Below are 18,713 nucleotides of genomic sequence, written 5' to 3'. Positions count from 1 at the left end.
CGGAATTCAATGAGTGGTTATTATTTCATCAACTAAGCATTCGAATGGAGTGTCAATTACACTGAAAGTATGAATCTGAAAGTGCAGAATTTTGGAGTTGCAGAATTGTGAAGAATTGTGTGCAGAATTGTGCCAATTGAAAAACAAATTGTAACAAACTAGAGTTGCTGAAACTTGTTAAGTTTTGAAGGATGAATTGGTAAAGATCTTAAGAGTCTTGATGGAAAGGAATTGGAATTTTTGGAGGCTTAATTGTGGCTAGTTGATACAAAGCCAAGGAAATATCAAGGATCAGCTGGATTACTGCAGAATGCAGTTTGATCCTTAATTCATTTAATGCTTTGTGTGGAATAAATTTGGAAGCTGTGATTGGTAAACTGATATCAATTCTGCAGTATGGAATATCAAGAATCTGCAGGAAATTGAAGCTTGCAGATGTGCTGATTTTGAAGAGATAGGAACTTAAATACTAAGTGGGAGTTTTGTATCAAAATTAAATCGAAACCAGGAAGCTAAATCTGAAGTACTGATTTCCTAGTAATTCTGAGACTGGAATTGAAGAAGAATTGAAGAGTAGAAGTGTTGGAGCTGGAAATCAGAACCTGCAACCTAAATCTGGTTCAGAATTGATGTTTCTGAAATCAAATTCGGCAATGCTGAATTTATATAGTAGACAAACTCTGAGGAATTGTGAGTGCAGATTTTCAGATTTGAATCATGAATTTGAATTCATGAGTTTAATCTCCTGCTACTTTGGTTGAATCTTGGTTGATTCTAAATAGATTGCACTTGAACTACAAATCCAGAAGCTATAGTTGAAAGGAGAGGTTTAGATGAAGTTTTGTAATGGGAAACAACAAATGGAATTCTCTCTAATTTCTGAAATTTCATATTGTTTCAATCCTGAAATTGAAACTTCTGTACTAAAGGGTCCTATATCCAGCAAGTTGAAGTTGTGGAGTTGTGAATTGATTTTAAATGTTGTGTGCCAATTTATGGATGCATGTTCCTTATCAGTAGGAAGTTTAGGTATGCCACTTGAGTTCTTGATGTCATTTGGTGTTCACTTCTTTTCAAGATTGTTATGATGCAACGCATGAAATTTTAGTGACTGTGATTCTTGAAACTGTACAACTATATTAGCACAGAATTGTCAAATTTCCATTTCCATACCAATCCGTTTGTGAACCAATTGAGATACAAATCAAATTCAAGAAGATTAGTTTTGGAATTTGTTAAGCAGATTTTTTGTTGCAAATTTTTGAATGTGGAATTTAATCTGTTGAATTCAAATCACAGATGGAATCATTTTCCATCTAATCAAGAAATAGCTACAAGATTTTTAGACAAGAAATCTGATACCAAATAGGGAAACATTGCTGAAAGCTGAAACTGAATCAAAACTGCAGTTTGGTCTTGGACTGGTATTGCAGTAACAGGGAAGAAAAAAATTCAGGCTGAATGTTTTGTGCCATTGTAGTAAAGAGGTTAAGTCTACTGCAGGTCAAGTTCAGAAAAGGGAAAAGGAAAGAAACGATAGTGAGAGCAGAATTCTGGAATCAAATGCAAACTGATTGGTGTCAAACTTTGTTCCTTTGTTTACATTGTATGCTTCAAACTGAATTCACTCTAAGTATTCATTGCTGATACTTAATTCAGCAAATTGAAGTTGGTTGCATTTTTGGAATATGGAGAAATGGTTACTGCAGAAAATAGAGAGGGATTCTGAAAACTGTTGAATGCCAAATGTTTTGTGCAAATGATTCTCTGTAACATAATCTGTTGCATAAATCAAATTCAAGTTCAATGTCTATTTTACAATGCTATTTGATGTTATTTACTCAAAAGCAAGGATAGAATGCAGTTTGATTTGTTTCAATTGTGTGCAAAGAATTTTATCAGCATGCTTCGGATCATAGAGGAATTTGAGTGAAGATTTTGAATTTCAAAAAGGTTGAGGAGCTACAAGTGCAAAAGTTGTTCAAATCAACTTGATGCATTTGAATTTCTTGTGTTACATCTAATGGAAATGATGAAGTGGATTTAACTACTTTTCTAAGTGTTGATGTTGATCTACTCAGCATTGCTCTGCTTAGCATTTGTTCTGCTTAGTATTACCTGCTGGAATAGATTTCTGAAACTGAGAGCTAGATGCAGGGATAGAAATGAACAAAGTGCATAATTGAATTATAGATAGTATCAAAACTGTTCAAGACCAGCTACTTTCTTTGAATCCTAAATTCTGTAACCTGAAGTATATCAGTGAGGTTTTGAAACTGAAAGTGCATAAATGAAATTTATTTACACTAGAACCGGAGGTATCTCAATCCAATGAGTTCCTGCTTATTGAAATCTGATTTCAAAAATTTATGAAGTGCTGTAATGTCATGGTGCAAACTTTTAAATCCAGTTGATGATCAGAAACAAGGAGAATTCAATTTCATATTAGTGCAGTGCTAAATGATGTTGTTTCCAAGCTCAAATCTTCATGTCTAGCTAGGACATTGATTTAGAAGATGGTTGTTGTTTGACAGGGAACAAATGTCTGGTGTTTGAATCTGCAGAACAGTAATAGAAAAAAACCTGCAGAATAGAAATGGAAAAGCGGTGGTTTAAGTGTGTTAAGAATTATAAGCATTGTGTTTTTATTGCCCGAGATGGTCAATGTTTTAAGTGTAGGGGAGGGATCTCTTCTCCATAAGGTAATTCAAGATTGTTTTAGTTCCAAATGTTGAAATTGGAGTGGAAAACAGTGAATAAAAATTTTTTTGAAAAAAATGGCACATTCAAGAGAGTATCAAAGTTGGAGATAGAGTATCAAGATTCTATGTTTGGATTCAAATTGAAGGAGAGGTTAGCTTGATACTTTGAAGTGGTAATAACAAATGGTATTCATCTCTTTATACATCAAATTGGTCAACTCATCAAGTATATTCCTCCAATACTCTCATTCTCTCATTTTCTTCATTAATGCCTTTTCTTTTGCTACTACATTCATTTCAATTGCTCTTCTTGTTTTCATTTCAATTCTTGTTGATAAAATTCTTTTGATTCATGTATACTATGTCTATAGTGGTGGAGAATTAGAAAATAAGCAAGCTTATGGTAGTGAAATGTTGTGAGTTGCATTGAGTGAACTCCACTTGCATGCATGTTTGAGTGTGAGAGTAGAATAGGTAAATACCTTGTGAGATTGCAACTTGCTTAATTTTTTCGATTGGATTGAAACTACCATACCTACTGATTATTGTTTGGATTGTATTCATGATTGTTAGTGATTTTTAAGATGATCTTAGTTAAATTCTTTTTACCATTTTCTAGGTATTGCTAGGGAATTTTCTATGGAGATGATTTTTAGTTTTCTTTACTTGAACGGGACGTCCAAGATTAAGTGTGGGGGATTTGATAACCATGATTTTGGCTATATTATCTTGATTCATAATGCATGCTTTTGATGGTTTATTCATAGCTTAATCTCATATATACATTATATTTCATAATTGCATGTGACCTTGGACTTAATTATAATTTAGCTAATTATCATGGTATTTGATGCTAATCTTTGATTATTATTTTGTAGGCATCAAAAGGGGTCATGGACCCGATCAAATCAGACCGCATTTGGGCTCAAATCAAGGGCTTAATGAGGCGATCAAACCTTGGAGCATTATGAGCCATCCATTGGAGATTAGAGAGATCTGAGCCATCCGTCAAGCATCTGGTCCATCCGACCTAATGAGGAGCAGATCTTGTCCATTGATGAATATCCAGAAGTTTTGATCCAGATCTGACCTCATCCAGACGTTGATCAAGGCCCGGATTGTTCTGGACCGTCCGATCAGATAACAAGGGGTTTAAATCCCGCGAGAAGCTACAGGAACACTTGGGCTCGGTCGCGATTTTCTTCTACAGTGCTTCTTCTTCTTCCTCGCAGCGCCGAGTTCCCATTCCATCATTCCAGATCTGCGAGCTTGAGTTCTTCATCGCCGGCGATCATTCAGCTACCGGCGTTCATCTCTCAGTGATCAGATTATGGCGAAGGGTGTTTCCCAGACCGTGAGCTTGAGTTTCTGATTCACAGTTCGTGATCCAGGCAGAGGGCGGTTTCCATGTTCTGCGATCTTCACTAGCCACCGGAGCTCGAAGGGTGTTTCTCAGAAGCTCCGGAATTCATTCCATCTTCACTTCGTCTGCTGCATTCGCGCCGATCTGATCAATTGGCCGAATAACGCAAGATTCCAGAATTCAGCTACTGATTTCAAGCGATGTGAGTGTTACCTGATCTGTGAGCTCGAAGGGTGTTTCTCAGAGGCTATGATCGAAAGGAGGCACTAGTTGGAAGCTTGGTTTGTTGCCGGTGGTCACCCGAAGGGTGTTTCTCAGAGGTGGCTCTATTTCGGTAGAATGAGGAAGATTTGTTCCGGATTGGGTTTGTGGAATGCTATAGATTAGGTTTTCTTTATCTTTGTGTTTGATTTGTTCTTGAATTAGCTCAGATCTGATGATCTGATTCATTCCTTGCCATTTCGTTTTGTTTGAATTCCATTTGCAATTCCATATCTGAATTCCTTTTGCAGTTTCGTTTTATACAATCTGGATTTAGTTGTAATTGATTGTAGTTTAGTTTACTGCTAATTAGAAGTTGAATATTTAATCAGCAACTTCTTGCTTGATTCAATTGATCTTGTGATTGTGAGTTTGCTTGAATGTTGAATGTCTAACTTGAGCTTTTGAGATTAATTACAGCTGTGATTAAGTTTAATTGGAGAATGTTTAACCTAATGTGTTGATTGCTACCTCTATTCAATGTTATTAAGTCTGAATTTTTTAGCATTGATTGTTGAAGTTGATTGTTATTGAGAATTGGATGTAGTTCGGTTTGCTCAAGTGATTGGATTTAATGATACATTAGAATCTGAATTTAACTGTTGATAATTTGAATCAAATGAAGTGGAGCATGTTTAGATAGATTTCCCTTTCTTTGAGTCATTTTAAATTGTTCTAGTGTACTTTTGGGGTTTAGTTGTATTCAAGTTAAATTAGATTTTTGATTGGAACCAATTCTAGAATGCACACACATACTAGTTATCCTTGGAAAAATACGACTTGGGACTCCTTACTACACGCATTTTCTTTAGCTTAAATGGGTTCCAATCTTTATTAATTTGGAGCGCCTTTTGACATGCAAAAAGGCCGACACCAGACCTCACAAGAGCCTAAATGTAAAAAGATAGACCCGAGAAAACCAAAGCAGATCTATGAAGAATACCTCACAAAAATGAACTCCGGCGAGGTGCCTCCGTGGATCAGTGAAGACTCAGCAATCCAATGGATGATCTCCTCTTCCTGTGCACAATGAGACCAACCAACAAAGCGTTAGTGACCTAAGACCGGGATGGGAATCCCTGGCCAGGTCCTCCGACGCTCAAGTTAGTCTCCGGCGAGAAGAAAGGAAAACAGTGTGGAAGAGGATGAAAATTAGGGTTTGATTCTGATGCAATGTGTATGTTTGGGTACCTGGCCAGTGGAGAGGATTCCTCTTTTTATTTCATCTCATCTAACCTCTACAGTCATGAGGTGGACCCTGGTTTATTAAAGTTTGTTAAGAGATGACGTAAGCCAAAACTGCAATAATAGTTTAAGGAATCTTTTTCTTACCCCAGATGTACCTTCTTTGTCATCTAGCATACGTGTGGAGACTTCTAGAAGCTATCTGCCACCCAATTAATTAAGTTGTCATATGATCACATATTCTTATGGTTCACCTATTACATATATTTGGTTAGTCACATAAGCTCATTCTGTATATATGAGAAATATCTTCTGTTAAATATCTTCTGTTGTATTAGTCTCGGTCGGTATTCTATACTCGATCGGTGGTTTATACTCGACTAGGATTCTACTATTATAAATATGTCAGGGACCGTACAAGTTTGAAGACCTTTATGCTCAACCTGCTTTTCATGTTCGACCAGTCTATTAAGCCCGGCCAATCCCACCTTATCAACCAGGATTAACCAGTCGGGCGTATTCAAACACTATTGCCTTGTGGACCGTCCCTCGGTCGACCATATGCCAAGGATCATGCGAGCCTAAATGCCTCAGTGCTCGGCCGGTCTATGGAGCATGGTCGATCATGCCTTATCGATCGTGATTAATCAGTCGAGTGTATATAAACATTCAGGGCAGCTTAAGGATAAGTATTTCTACGCTCGATCGATCTCTTACCCTTGGCCAGCCTTTGCCCGCCGAACTTATATGCTTGGTCGGTCTATTACGTTCGACCGATCTTTGTCTGTTGCGCGTGCAGTTAAGAGCTTCTACACTCGGCCGACTCTTCATGCTCGGTCAGTTATTTATGCTTGACCGAGCACTCTTGTTCGATCGGTATTCGCTTATCAAACTCATATGTTCGGATGACCTTACCATGCCTTGGACCGCCTAAGATTAAACTCCTTTACGTGGGGTCGATCCTTTATAGTTGACCGACCATACATACTCGATCGATCTTTTATATTCGGTCAGTCTCCATCTACCGGCCTTATATGCTCTGCAGATTCGCTGCGCTCGACTGGTCTTTCCTTATCGAATACAACATGTTCTTTATTGTATGTCTAAGCACTTTTATATTTGGCCAGCTGTAATCGCTCAACCTATTTCGGCCTATGACACTCCTACTTTCGGTCATTCCCATAGTCTCGATCGGTATTTACCCACCGTGCATATGATATCATTCTGACCTAGTCAAATCTCTTTCGAGCGTCCTACTTTGTCCGACGGGTCTGTAGTTCCTGAGTGCACTACTGCACCTTCCTCCTATTCTTTCTGACCCTTCCTGCCTTATTATCTTGTTTCCTCTTTGCTACCTTGGGTCCAATTATCATAACCCATATCAACTATAATAATAATTTTTTTTGTACTTTTTAAAATTTTAAATAAAACTCTTTTACAATTCCAAAATATTGTCGGAAGAGGGAATCAAATACAAGTACGAGAAAAGGGAAAGCGTATTCCTTTTGCAAGTATAAAAGATGTACAAGAATATTAAATTATTACCAACATTTTAGAAATGTAAAATCTGGACAGGCTCGTGTGTCGGCGTCGGTTTGTCGATAGCGGTCGGATGTCTTGGAGCAGTAGCGCAATAGTAGAATATAGTCAAAGTAATAGAAGAGTCGTTAAAACTTGTAATTAAGTTATGCTCAGGTTCTAGTCGAATAGATCTTGTAAAGAGTATTGGAGGTGCCTCTAAGCTCATTCGAAGTGCCTCCAGCCTCAAAAATGATCCCCAAAGTCTCAGACTCGATCACTTCGGCTAACTTCAATTTATATCTGTGTGAGGGCACCTCCAAGTTCTATAAGACACCTCTAATATGCCTCCAAGGCACCTCTAATGCCTCCAGGGTGCCTTCGCACCACGAAGTTTTATCCACCACTCTTATCTCCTTGAGGGTGCCTCTAAGCGTCGATTCAAGGCGCGCCCAAGCACTTTTGAGGCACCTCAAACACTATTCATCTGAGGTTGATTTTTACTACTTTAACCCTACAAAATGAGTTTGTCCAAAAATAAAGTGTAATATGTAAAATAAAGTTAGCACAATATAGAAAAGTATTATTAATTAGATCATGTCTTTTCAAGACCAAGATCTAAACATGGTCTCAATTTAGGTTTCTAAAATGGACCTAAATTGAACCAGCGCCTAAAGTCCTAAATTGGGGCTCATCCTCACTAGATCACTCTTCTCTAGTGACTTACTTTACTTACCATGCAGAATCGCTTGACTCGTCTTTGCTACCAGATCTTCCTACTAGTTGTCAGGTCTGCAGACCTAATTGGATTTCATCAGTTGTCAAGTCCTGTGGATCCATCCAGACTTCCCACCAGATATTAGATTACTCCTTGACCTATCTGGACTTTCCACCAACTATCAGGTCCAACAGGCCTAGCTGGATTTCAGCCTGATGTCAGATCCTCCGATCCATCAAATCCTACACATTTGGTAAAAATGTTAGATTACACCACACCTAACTTTAATCCATTTATCATTCATCAAATGTCACGCCCCGAAGGAGTCCCTGTTCGAAGAAATTTTGGCAGCATCTCCCCTGTACGGGTGACAATCTGAAGCATTACTACATACAAAATATACCTCAGCCACACTCGGCTGGAATATATATACAAAATATAAACAACATAACACGCAGTTTAATATACTCAGCCTACCCGGCTGGACAAAAATGAAATAAACACAACCACACAGTTTATATCATCAGCCCACTCGGCTGGAACAAAATAAATACAACCACGCAGTTTAATAAGCCTACACGGCTGAATGTAAACACACAGCAGCGGAAGACATAAAGCGATACGAATGTAAAACTAACAACGACACTAACAAAAATACCTGTCATCACAGACTTGACCCAAAATTCACATTGACTTATTGAAAAACAAAATACACAAAATCAATATACCACCCCAAACGATAACAAAACCAAAACGAAAACTATCCTCGAGTGTGACGTAGGACTCAGGACTGGGAGCCGACATCTCTCCAAGCATCCATGACTCATCTACCTGTTACCTGGCGAAAGAAAACCATTTTGTGGGGTGGTGAGTATTGGAACTCAGCGAGTAAGGAAAGAGATAGTGCATGAACATAACATATAACTAGAAAGTGAGCCAAGAGTATACAGTCTCATAAAAGAAATAGCAGATACCAAAATAGAATCATAATAAATGCTCATACCTGAAACCATATCCTAGGCTAGGTATAGAAGGTCAGAACTGGTACTAATCTGCTACAGTACTGCTCATAACTACAGAGGTAATAAGCAAGGTATATACAAATTTCCAATGACTAAACATCTACAATGAGAATATATCTCAACACAAGTAAGCATATCAGCATTTGTGAACAACAGCAGTAAGTAAGCAATAACAGCATATATAGACAGCAGCAGCCAAAATAAATATAATAACAACAACGTATGCATGGATGGTCACTCCCGCCCACCTCTCTGCACCATGACCCCCGTATGGTCGAGAGGCCGGGTCAGTGACAGACTGTACACCACTCCAGCTACCACTCACACGAGTGGTCGAGGGGGCAGTTGCATAGTAGCTAACTAGCTACATCTACGACGGGATCCTTGCTGCTCGTACTCCAGCTACCACTCACACGAGTGGCCGAGTGCGGCACGACAGGACAAGCGGCATAGACTCCAGCTACCACTCTCTCAAGTGGCCGAGGATGCGGCCCCTTTTTAACGACTCTCTCAACCGCAAGGGAGAATTGGTCGTTGACATGTATGCCATGACAAGATGTGAACGATGCAACAGTCATCATATATATATAAGCAGAAACAGGTATGCTACATGAAGCCAGCATGCTCAATACCGTACATAAATAAGCAACAGTCAAATCATACAAACATGATATCTAGTATCTGCTACTGATCAGGGACAACAACCAGAGACTGTATAGATATGGAAACGAATATCTCAAAGATCATGTGGAAGTATCAAGCGCAGGAAAGATAAGAGTAGAGTCAAGGTAAACAATCCTTATCCAAAATAATTCATGCACTAAGGTCAAAGTACTAAAAGAAAACAAAGCAAGAAGTACCCGCCTTTATACGTAGATCGTGTCAAGTAGTCTCACGCCGAGACGCTCATCCCGAACCAGTATCCTGTAACATAGAATACATAATATAGCTACATTCTATTATGAACCAAATAGCTAAACCTAATCCTAGCATCATTATCCTCAAAACAGTTCCCCTATCTTCCAATCTATTCAAACAAACTGAAGCCATCATATAAAACAAACCCACATTGAAATCTTGCTACCCACCTACTAAAACTGTCCACGAAATTTAGCTAACACAAGCAAGCGTTCACATCACCAAAATCGAACCAAAAGTCCCCATAATTATTTGAAAATCCCAAAGCTGTCATGGAGCCACAAGAAAAACATCATAATCGAACTACCACCTATGTATTCCGTTTCGGAACCAACATCTGAAATTATCATGAAGAAGCAAAGCATCATCAAAACCCACATCACATTTACCGCAATCTGATCCAAAAATCAGAGGTCATTGTGAAGAAACAAGAGTAGCCTCGAAGCAAATTACAACTACTAATTTTTGTTGGGAAGCAAGAACAATTAACCGACTTGAACCACATCCTCTTAATCCGAGCTAAAATAAAAAATCCTTCCAAAGGCAATGCAAGAAAACTAAACCGATCACAAATCCCTCAAATCTATCCCGATGAATAAAACTATTACAAAGAGACAATGTGATCGTAAAATTCAAACAACACCTCCCCGAATCTCAGCAGAAAATCACGAAAACCTTGTGCCAAAACAGGGGCATCCTTCGGATCACTTGAAATCCTACAAGAAGAGGCATTCATCCTACACCTACTAATGAGATTTACTTACTGGATTAGTTAAGGCACGGCTCGAAGAACAAAGGAATCGACGGCTGTGGTATATAGTGCTCGTGCAGGGAGAAGGGCCGCAGCTGTGGTGCTTGCGTGAGGAGGAAGATCATCGGTTGTTGCTTGCGGGATAGAAGAGAGGTCGATGGTGGATCTGGGGAGAAGGGAACGGCGAAGGAGGGGACGACGTCTTCTTCTCTGGCGATGACCCGCGGCTGCAGGCGGTCGGCGCGAAGGGGCGGTCGCGGCTGATGATCGCGCGCGGCGGCGATGGGTGGAACAGCAGGGTTGCGAGAGAGAGAGGGATGGTGGCGCGTCGGGCTTAGGGCACGGGAACGAGGAGAGCTCGGCGGTGCGGCTTGGGAAGGAAGAGGAGCGTCGTCTAAGGCTAGGGCACGGGAAAGCTTTTAAAGAAAAGGAAAAAGAACATATTTAAGGAAATTAAACATTTCCTCGTTTAAATCGGGTAACTTAAACAGACTTTTCCTTAGCCCAATAATTGATCCACTTAACGTACCTCATACGAACTCCAATTAATTCCCAGAAAATTTCTAGAAATTCCTAAAAATTCCATTAAGGCTATTAGCCTATTAAACCTTATTATTTAATTATTAATTTGAGCATTGTATTTTACATCAAAACTTAGGTTTGACCATTAGTGCTAACTGCACCAATAATATCTCTTTTTTTGATGTAATGATAACCTGAGTTAAAGTTAGAAAAATATGTAAAAAGAAATAGTAAAAAAATAATTTAAGAGAACTTTAAATAATTATTTTTTGTTTCATTCTCTTGATTATTTTAGGGTTAATATTTTTAGATTTTCTTTTTTTTTTTTTTTTACTTAAACCCTTACCCTCTCCCTTTAACATTCATAAAAAAATTTCATATAAATAAGTGGACCACAAATATGAAACAAGCCAAGGAAACTAATTAAGTACTAAAGATAGTCAGGTCTACTTTAGGGACGAGTTGTTAAAAATGATTGTTTAAAAAGCCAAGAATGTTCAAAGTAAAATTCAAATCAAGGTATTTTTTGTAAGTATTTTGTAAAATATTTTTTAAGTTTTTTCAAAGAAGCGTTTTAAAGAAAATTTCAAAATAATTGTAAAGTAATTTTCAAAAATACTTTTCAAAATAATCTAAAACTAGTAATATTTTAAAGTGTCATTGAAAGTAATTTTTCAGAGTGATTTTTAAAGGAGATGTTTCAAATTAATTTTTAAAAGTGAGTAAAGTTAATTTTTAAAGTAATTTCACAGAGTAATTTTAAAGTGAATTTTCAAAGAAACTTTTGAAGGGTATTTTCAAAGTAAATGTTGAAACCCATTTTCTAAAGTAGATAAAGATATTTTCAAAATATTTTAAAATATTTTTACAAAGTCAAAGAATAACTTTGCAAGAATTTTGTAAAACATTTTTCAAAGAAGTTTTCAAAACTTTTCAAATATTTTCAAAGTAATTTTAAAAATAATTTTTGAAGTATTTTCAAAAATATCTTACAAAATATTTTTCAAAGTAATTTAAAAGAGTAATTTTTAAAGTAGTTTTTAAAAAATATTCTCTCCTTAACCTGATATTACTTTGAAACTAATCATCTAAAAAATTTGTCTTTAAATGTGTTGGTGTAAGGAGTACCAAACGATCGAACCTGTATTTTCGTAATGAAAAAGGGTTTCAAAGTTAAGTTGTCTTGTGATCTAACAAGTGTAACTAAATGTGCAGGAAAGTCCTAAGTGATTTTAGGCAAAGGCAAATCCTAGTTGAGGCTAGGCATGTGGAAAGTCCTAGCTACGGTTAGGTAACAAATTCCTAGTCCAAGGGACTGGGTAAAGTTTTGGTGGATTGAGGACGTTAGGCGAAATCCTAAAGTTGAGGATGCTAGGTGAAAATCCTAAGGGTCATGGATACTAGGTAGAAGATTGGACAGGTCAGGGATTGGGCATCCAGCATAAAGTCCTTATGTATCGGACGTTGAGCAAAAGTCCATACAGTCTAGAGGACTGGTCTGGTAAAAGGTAAACTCTCTTGAGAGGAGTAGATGAGGATGCATTCCCTGAAGAGGGAACAGTAGGTGTCGGTCCGACCTAGACTTTCAACAAAACTCAAAGTTAGGACCAGACAGTCCAGAGCTATCAAAATTATTCTTCATATACTATTTGCCTATTATTCTAACTCTGTTTTACAGGAACACTAACATTTTGTAAGTTAGGATTTTTACTTTATTCGATCGATCGAACGTCCGGATTAGTCGACCGAACCCCTAAGAAAATGTTGGTTGCTACTCGGAAAGCCTAATGGTTCCACTGTACAAAAATTTTGTACAAAAGTCTGAACCTTTTCCTAGCTACCATGTGTTCTTTTAAATTAAACTTGGATCGCCTACGGAACTTAACACGTTTGATCCAAAATTTAATTTATTTGTTCTTTTAGGTTTAGACTTGGATCTCCTGCGGAACTTAACACTTTTGATCCAAATCACCTAGGTTATTAATTCCATTAAATATTAATTTCCAAAATTAGCTTCCAGGACTGCATGGCGAGGCACATGGCCTTCTTGGATATGGGAACAACCACCACCGCCTAGACAAAGCCTTTTAAGGAAAGCTAATATTTAATTTCCTTAAATAACTTTAGGTCAACCGAAAAGAACAATCAAATCACAAGGAAAAGAAAAACAAAAGAACACAACATCGAAAACAAATTCAAAATACGAGAATCGCATGCCTCTTGTATTTGGTATTTTTACATGGAGATAAAACTAACATGATGCGGAAAACTATATTAGTTATACCTTCCTTTGTGAACTTTTAATGACCTCTTGATCTTCTACGGTATTCCTCTTCTAATCCCGGACGTTGTGTGGGCAACAATCTTCCGAGACGAGAACCACCAAGCACCTTCTTCTTCCTTGCAAGTTTCGGCCATCAAAACTTCTCCTAGGATGAAGAGGTTCGGCCACCACCACCATGCTCCAAGGGATGCTAAAAACAAAGTTTTCTTTCTCTCCTTCTTCTTCTTCTTCTCTAAACTTGATTCGGCCACCATATGAATCTCCACAAGAAGGATGAGGTTCGGCCATCAAAGAGAAGAGAGGAGGAGAGGATGGCCGGCCACACCAAGGATGGAAAAGCGGGAGAAAAATAGAATAGAGTTCTTGTCATGAAGGCACCTCTACCCCTTCTTTTATAATCCTTGGTCTTAACAAATAAGGAAATTTTAATAAAAACTTCCTTAATTCCTTTGCCATGAAAAATAAATTTAATTGATATAAAATCAATTTCTCTTTTATTAATCAACATGGCCGGCCACAATAATCTAAGCAAAGGAAATTTAATTCAATCAAGAATTAAAACCTTCCTAATTTGTTTCCGGAAATTTTAAAAATAAAATTTTTCTAATAATTTTTATCCCTTCATGATTGGTTTATAAAAAGGAAATTTAATAAATTAAAATCTCTCTTTTAAACATGTGGATAAAAAGAAAGTTATCTCTAAAAATTAAAATCTCTTTTAATCTACAAATAAGGAAAGATATCAAATCTTTTCTTAATCTCATGTAGAAACTTATAAAAGAGAATATTTAATTTTTAAACTCTCTTTTAAATCATGAACATGGTTAAAAAGGAAAGTTTTCTTAAAATTTAAAATCCACCTTTTAATCAACAAATAAGGAAAGATTTCAAATTTTAAACTTTCTTTTAAACATGTAGATGATTTACAAATAAGGAAAGTTTTTACCAAAAATTAAAACCATCCTTTTTAATCTACAAATAAGGAAAGAGATTAATCTCTTCTCTTAATTTTTTGTAGAAAGCTATAAAAGGAAATTTTTAATTTTTAAACTCTCTTTTAAAAACATGATATCCACATAAGAAATAATTTTAATAAAAATTCTTTTTAATATTCTAGTGGTCGGCCACCTAAGCTTGGGACCCAAGCTTTGGCCGGCCACCAGCTTGGCTCATCCACTTGGTCTTGGCCGGCCCTAGCTTGAGTTCCAAGCTAGCTTGGCCGGCCCCATTGGATGGATAAGAATGTGGGTATGTGGTGGGTATAAATCTCTATATACAAGAGGCTACGATAGGGACTGAGAGGAAGAATTGGTTTTGGTCTCCCGATGAAATTAAGCATCCCGTGTTCGCCCCGAACACACAACATAATTTCATCAATAATAATTCATTCCACTAGAGAATTATTATTGAACTACCGCACCAATCTCAAATTACATTTTGGGCTCCTTCTTATTATGAGTGTGTTAGTCTCCCTGTGTTTAAGATAATAAATGTCCACTAATTAAGTAAGTTACTGACAACTCACTTAATTAATATCTAACTCCAAGAGTAGTACCACTCAACTTCATCGTCATGTCGGACTAAGTCCACCTACAGGGTTTAACATGACAATCCTTATGAGCTCCTCTTGGGGACACTATCAACCTAGATTACTAGGACACAGTTTCCTTCTATAATCAACAACGCACACTATAAGTGATATCATTTCCCAACTTATCGGGCTTATTGATTTATCGAACTAAATCTCACCCATTGATAAATTAAAGAAATAAATATCAAATATATGTGTTTGTTATTATATTAGGATTAAGAGCACACACTTCCATAATAACTGAGGTCTTTGTCCCTTTATAAAGTCAGTATAAAAGAGACGACCTCTAATGGTCCTACTCAATACACTTTAAGTGTACTAGTGTAATTATATAGTTAAGATAAACTAATACCTAATTACACTACGACCTTCCAATGGTTTGTTCCTTTCCATCTTGGTCGTGAGCTACTGTTTATAATTTATAAGATACTAATAACATGATCCTCTGTGTGTGACACCACACACCTATTGGTTGCTACTCGGAAAGCCTAGAGGTTCCACTGTACAAAAATTTTGTACAAAGGTTTGAACCTTTTCCTAGCTACCATGTGTTCTTTTAAATTAAATTTTGGATCGCCTGCGGAACTTAACACGTTTGATCCAAAACTTAATCTATTTGTTCTTTTAGGTTTTGACTTGGGTCTCCTGCGGAACTTAACACGTTCGACCCAAATCACCTTAAGTTATTAATTCCATTAAATATTAATTTCTATAATCGGTTCCCAGTACTGACGTGGCGAGGCACATGGCCTTCTTGGATATGGGAGCAACCACCACCGACTAGACAAAATCTTTTATAGAAAGCTAATATTTAATTTCCTAAAATAACTTTAGGTTAACTGAAAAAGAACAATCAAATCACAAGGAAAAGAAAAAACAAAAGAACACAACATCGAAAAACATATTCGAAATTCTAGAATCGTAAGCCTCTTGTATTTGGTATTATTTCCATAAATAACTAGTATGATGCGGAAAAGGAAAAACTACTAGTTATACCTTCTAGAAAGACCTCTTGATCTTCTATCGTATTCCTCTTCTAACCTCGGACGTTGTGTGGGCAACGATCTTCCGAGATGAGAAACCACCAACCACCTTCTTCTCCTCCTAGCTAGGTTCGGCCACAAATAAAGAAGCTTCACCAAGGAAGAAAATCAAAACACTAACCAAGCTCCAAGAGATGCTCGCTTCCTCTCCTTCTTCTTCTTCTTCTCCAAGTAGTATCCAGCCACCACAAGAGCTCCAATGAAAGAGAGGGGTTCGGCCACCACAAGAGGAAGAGAGGGAAAGGATGGCCGGCCACACCAAGGAACAAAAGAGGGAGAGAAAAATAATAGAGGTTGTGTCTCTTGAAGGCACCCTCACCCCTTCTTTTATATTCCTTGGCCTAGACAAATTAGGAAATTTAATTGCAATAAAATTTTCTTAATTTCCTTGACATGATTTAATTGAGAAAAATAAAATAAAATTTCCCCAATTAAACTCAAGTGGCCGGCCACATCATGAAGAACAAATTGGACAAGTTTCAATCAACAATTAAAACTTCCTAATTTATTTCCGGAAATTTTAAAATTAAAATTTCTCTTCAAAAATCTCTTCATGGTTGATAAAAATAAATTTCCATAATTTTAATTTTACAACATGTGAATAATTTTAAAGAGAAAATAAAATATCTCACCAATCTACAAATAAGGAAAGAGATCAAATCTCTTTCTTTAATCTTTTGTAGATCTTTTACAAGAGAGATATTTTAATTTCAATTCTCTTTAATAAATTATTTCTTCCACATAATAAAAATTAAAATTAAAATTCTTTTTTAATTTAATTTGGCTTGGGTTCAAGCTAGGGCCGGCCACCCAAATTTATACCTAGGCCGGCCCTAGCTTGGTTCCCAAGCTAGCTTGGCCGGCCCTATATTGGTGGGTATAGAAGGTGGGTATAGGTGGGTATAGTACTCTATAAATAAGAGGCTACGATAGGGACCGAGAGGAGGAATTGGTTTTGGTCTCCCGATAAAATTAAGCATCCCGTGTTCGCCCCGAACACACAACTTAATTTTATCAATAATAATTCATTCCACTAGAGAATTATTATTGAACTACCGCACCAATCCCAAATTACATTTTTGGGCTCCTTCTTATTATGAGTGTGTTAGTCTCCCTGTGTTTAAGATATCGAATGTCCACTAATTAAGTGAGTTACTGACAACTCATTTAATTAATATCTTAGTCCAAGAGTAGTACCACTCAACCTTATTATCATGTCGGACTAAGTCCACCTGCAGGGTTTAACATGACAATCCTTTTGAGCTCCTCTTGAGGACATTATCAACCTAGTATCTCTAGGACACAGTTTCCTTTTATAATCAACAACACACACTATAAGTGATATCATTTCCCAACTTATCGGGCTTATTGATTTATCGAACTAAATCTCACCCATTGATAAATTAAAGAAATAAATATCAAATATATGTGCTTGTTATTATATTAGGATTAAGAGCACACACTTCCATAATAACCGAGATCTTTGTTTCTTTATAAAGTCAGTATAAAAGAAACGACCTCAAATGGTCCTACTCAATACACTCTGAGTGTACTAGTGTAATTATACAGTCAAGATAAACTGATACCTAATTACACTATGACCTTCCAATGGTTTGTTCCTTTCCATTATGGTCGTGAGCTACTGTTTATAATTTATAGGGTACTGATAACATGATCCTCTGTGTGTGACACCACACACCATGTTATCTACAATATAAATTAATTGAACAACTACATTTATCATAAATGTAGACATTTGACCAATGTGATTCTTATTTCTAGATAAATGTTTATACCAAAAGCTAGGCTTTTAGTATACACTCTAACAACACCATGTTTTCTACAATATAAATTAATTGAACAGCTACATTTATCATAAATGTAGACATTTGACCAATGTGATTCTTATTTCTAGATAAATGTTTATACCAAAAGCTAGGCTTTTAGTATACATCCTAACAATCTCCCACTTATACTAAAAGACTAAGCTGCCATATCTGCTGCCATACATCTGATTCCCAACCCTTCAACATGCCCATCAAAAGCTCTTGCCTTAAGGGCCTTAGTGAAAAGATCTATAGGTCATCATCTGATGCAATCTAGGCAGCAACAACTTATCCTTGTTTATACGATTTCTCGTATTGGGTGGTACTTGCGCTCTATTGTGTTTACTTGCCTTATAGACTCATGGTTTCTTCAAGTTTGCTACTGCACCACTATTATTACAATAAATTGTAATAATCTTTGGACAAACCAGAAATCATATCTAAGTCTATCTTGAGGTTATTGAGTCATTCAGCTTTTATGACTACCTCAGAGGTTTGCCATATACTCAGCTTCTATGGTGGAGTCCAGAAAAACACCTATGCTTATCACTCTTCCATAGTTATGACTTTACCTCCTAAAGTAAACACAAAACCCCGAGGTTGACTTACTAATGTCCCTATCCGATTGGAAGTCAAAATCCGTGCAACCCACTGGGACCAAATTAACTGCCTTGTAAGCTAGCATATAATCTCTAGTGCCTCTAAGGTACTTTAATATATGATTTACTGCAGTCCAATGTCCTTGTCTAAGGTTACTTTGATATCTGCTAACTATGCCCTTGGCAAAACAGATTTCTGAACTCGTGCATAGCATACATTAGGCTTCCCACAGCCGAAGCATAAAGAACTGCCTTCATTTCCTCTATCTACTTTGATATCTACGGAGACATCTCTTTTAGATAAAGTTACTCCATGCTAAAAAGGTAAGAAACCTTTCTTGGAGTTTTGCATGCTTAAAACGAGCAAGGATTTTTTCGATATATGAAGCTTGGGATAAGTAAAATATTCT

The sequence above is a fragment of the Zingiber officinale genome, chromosome 2A, assembly GCF_018446385.1.
Source record: "Zingiber officinale cultivar Zhangliang chromosome 2A, Zo_v1.1, whole genome shotgun sequence".
In the NCBI taxonomy this organism is placed as follows: Eukaryota; Viridiplantae; Streptophyta; class Magnoliopsida; order Zingiberales; family Zingiberaceae; genus Zingiber; species Zingiber officinale.
This window is presented reverse-complemented; position numbering follows the sequence as displayed.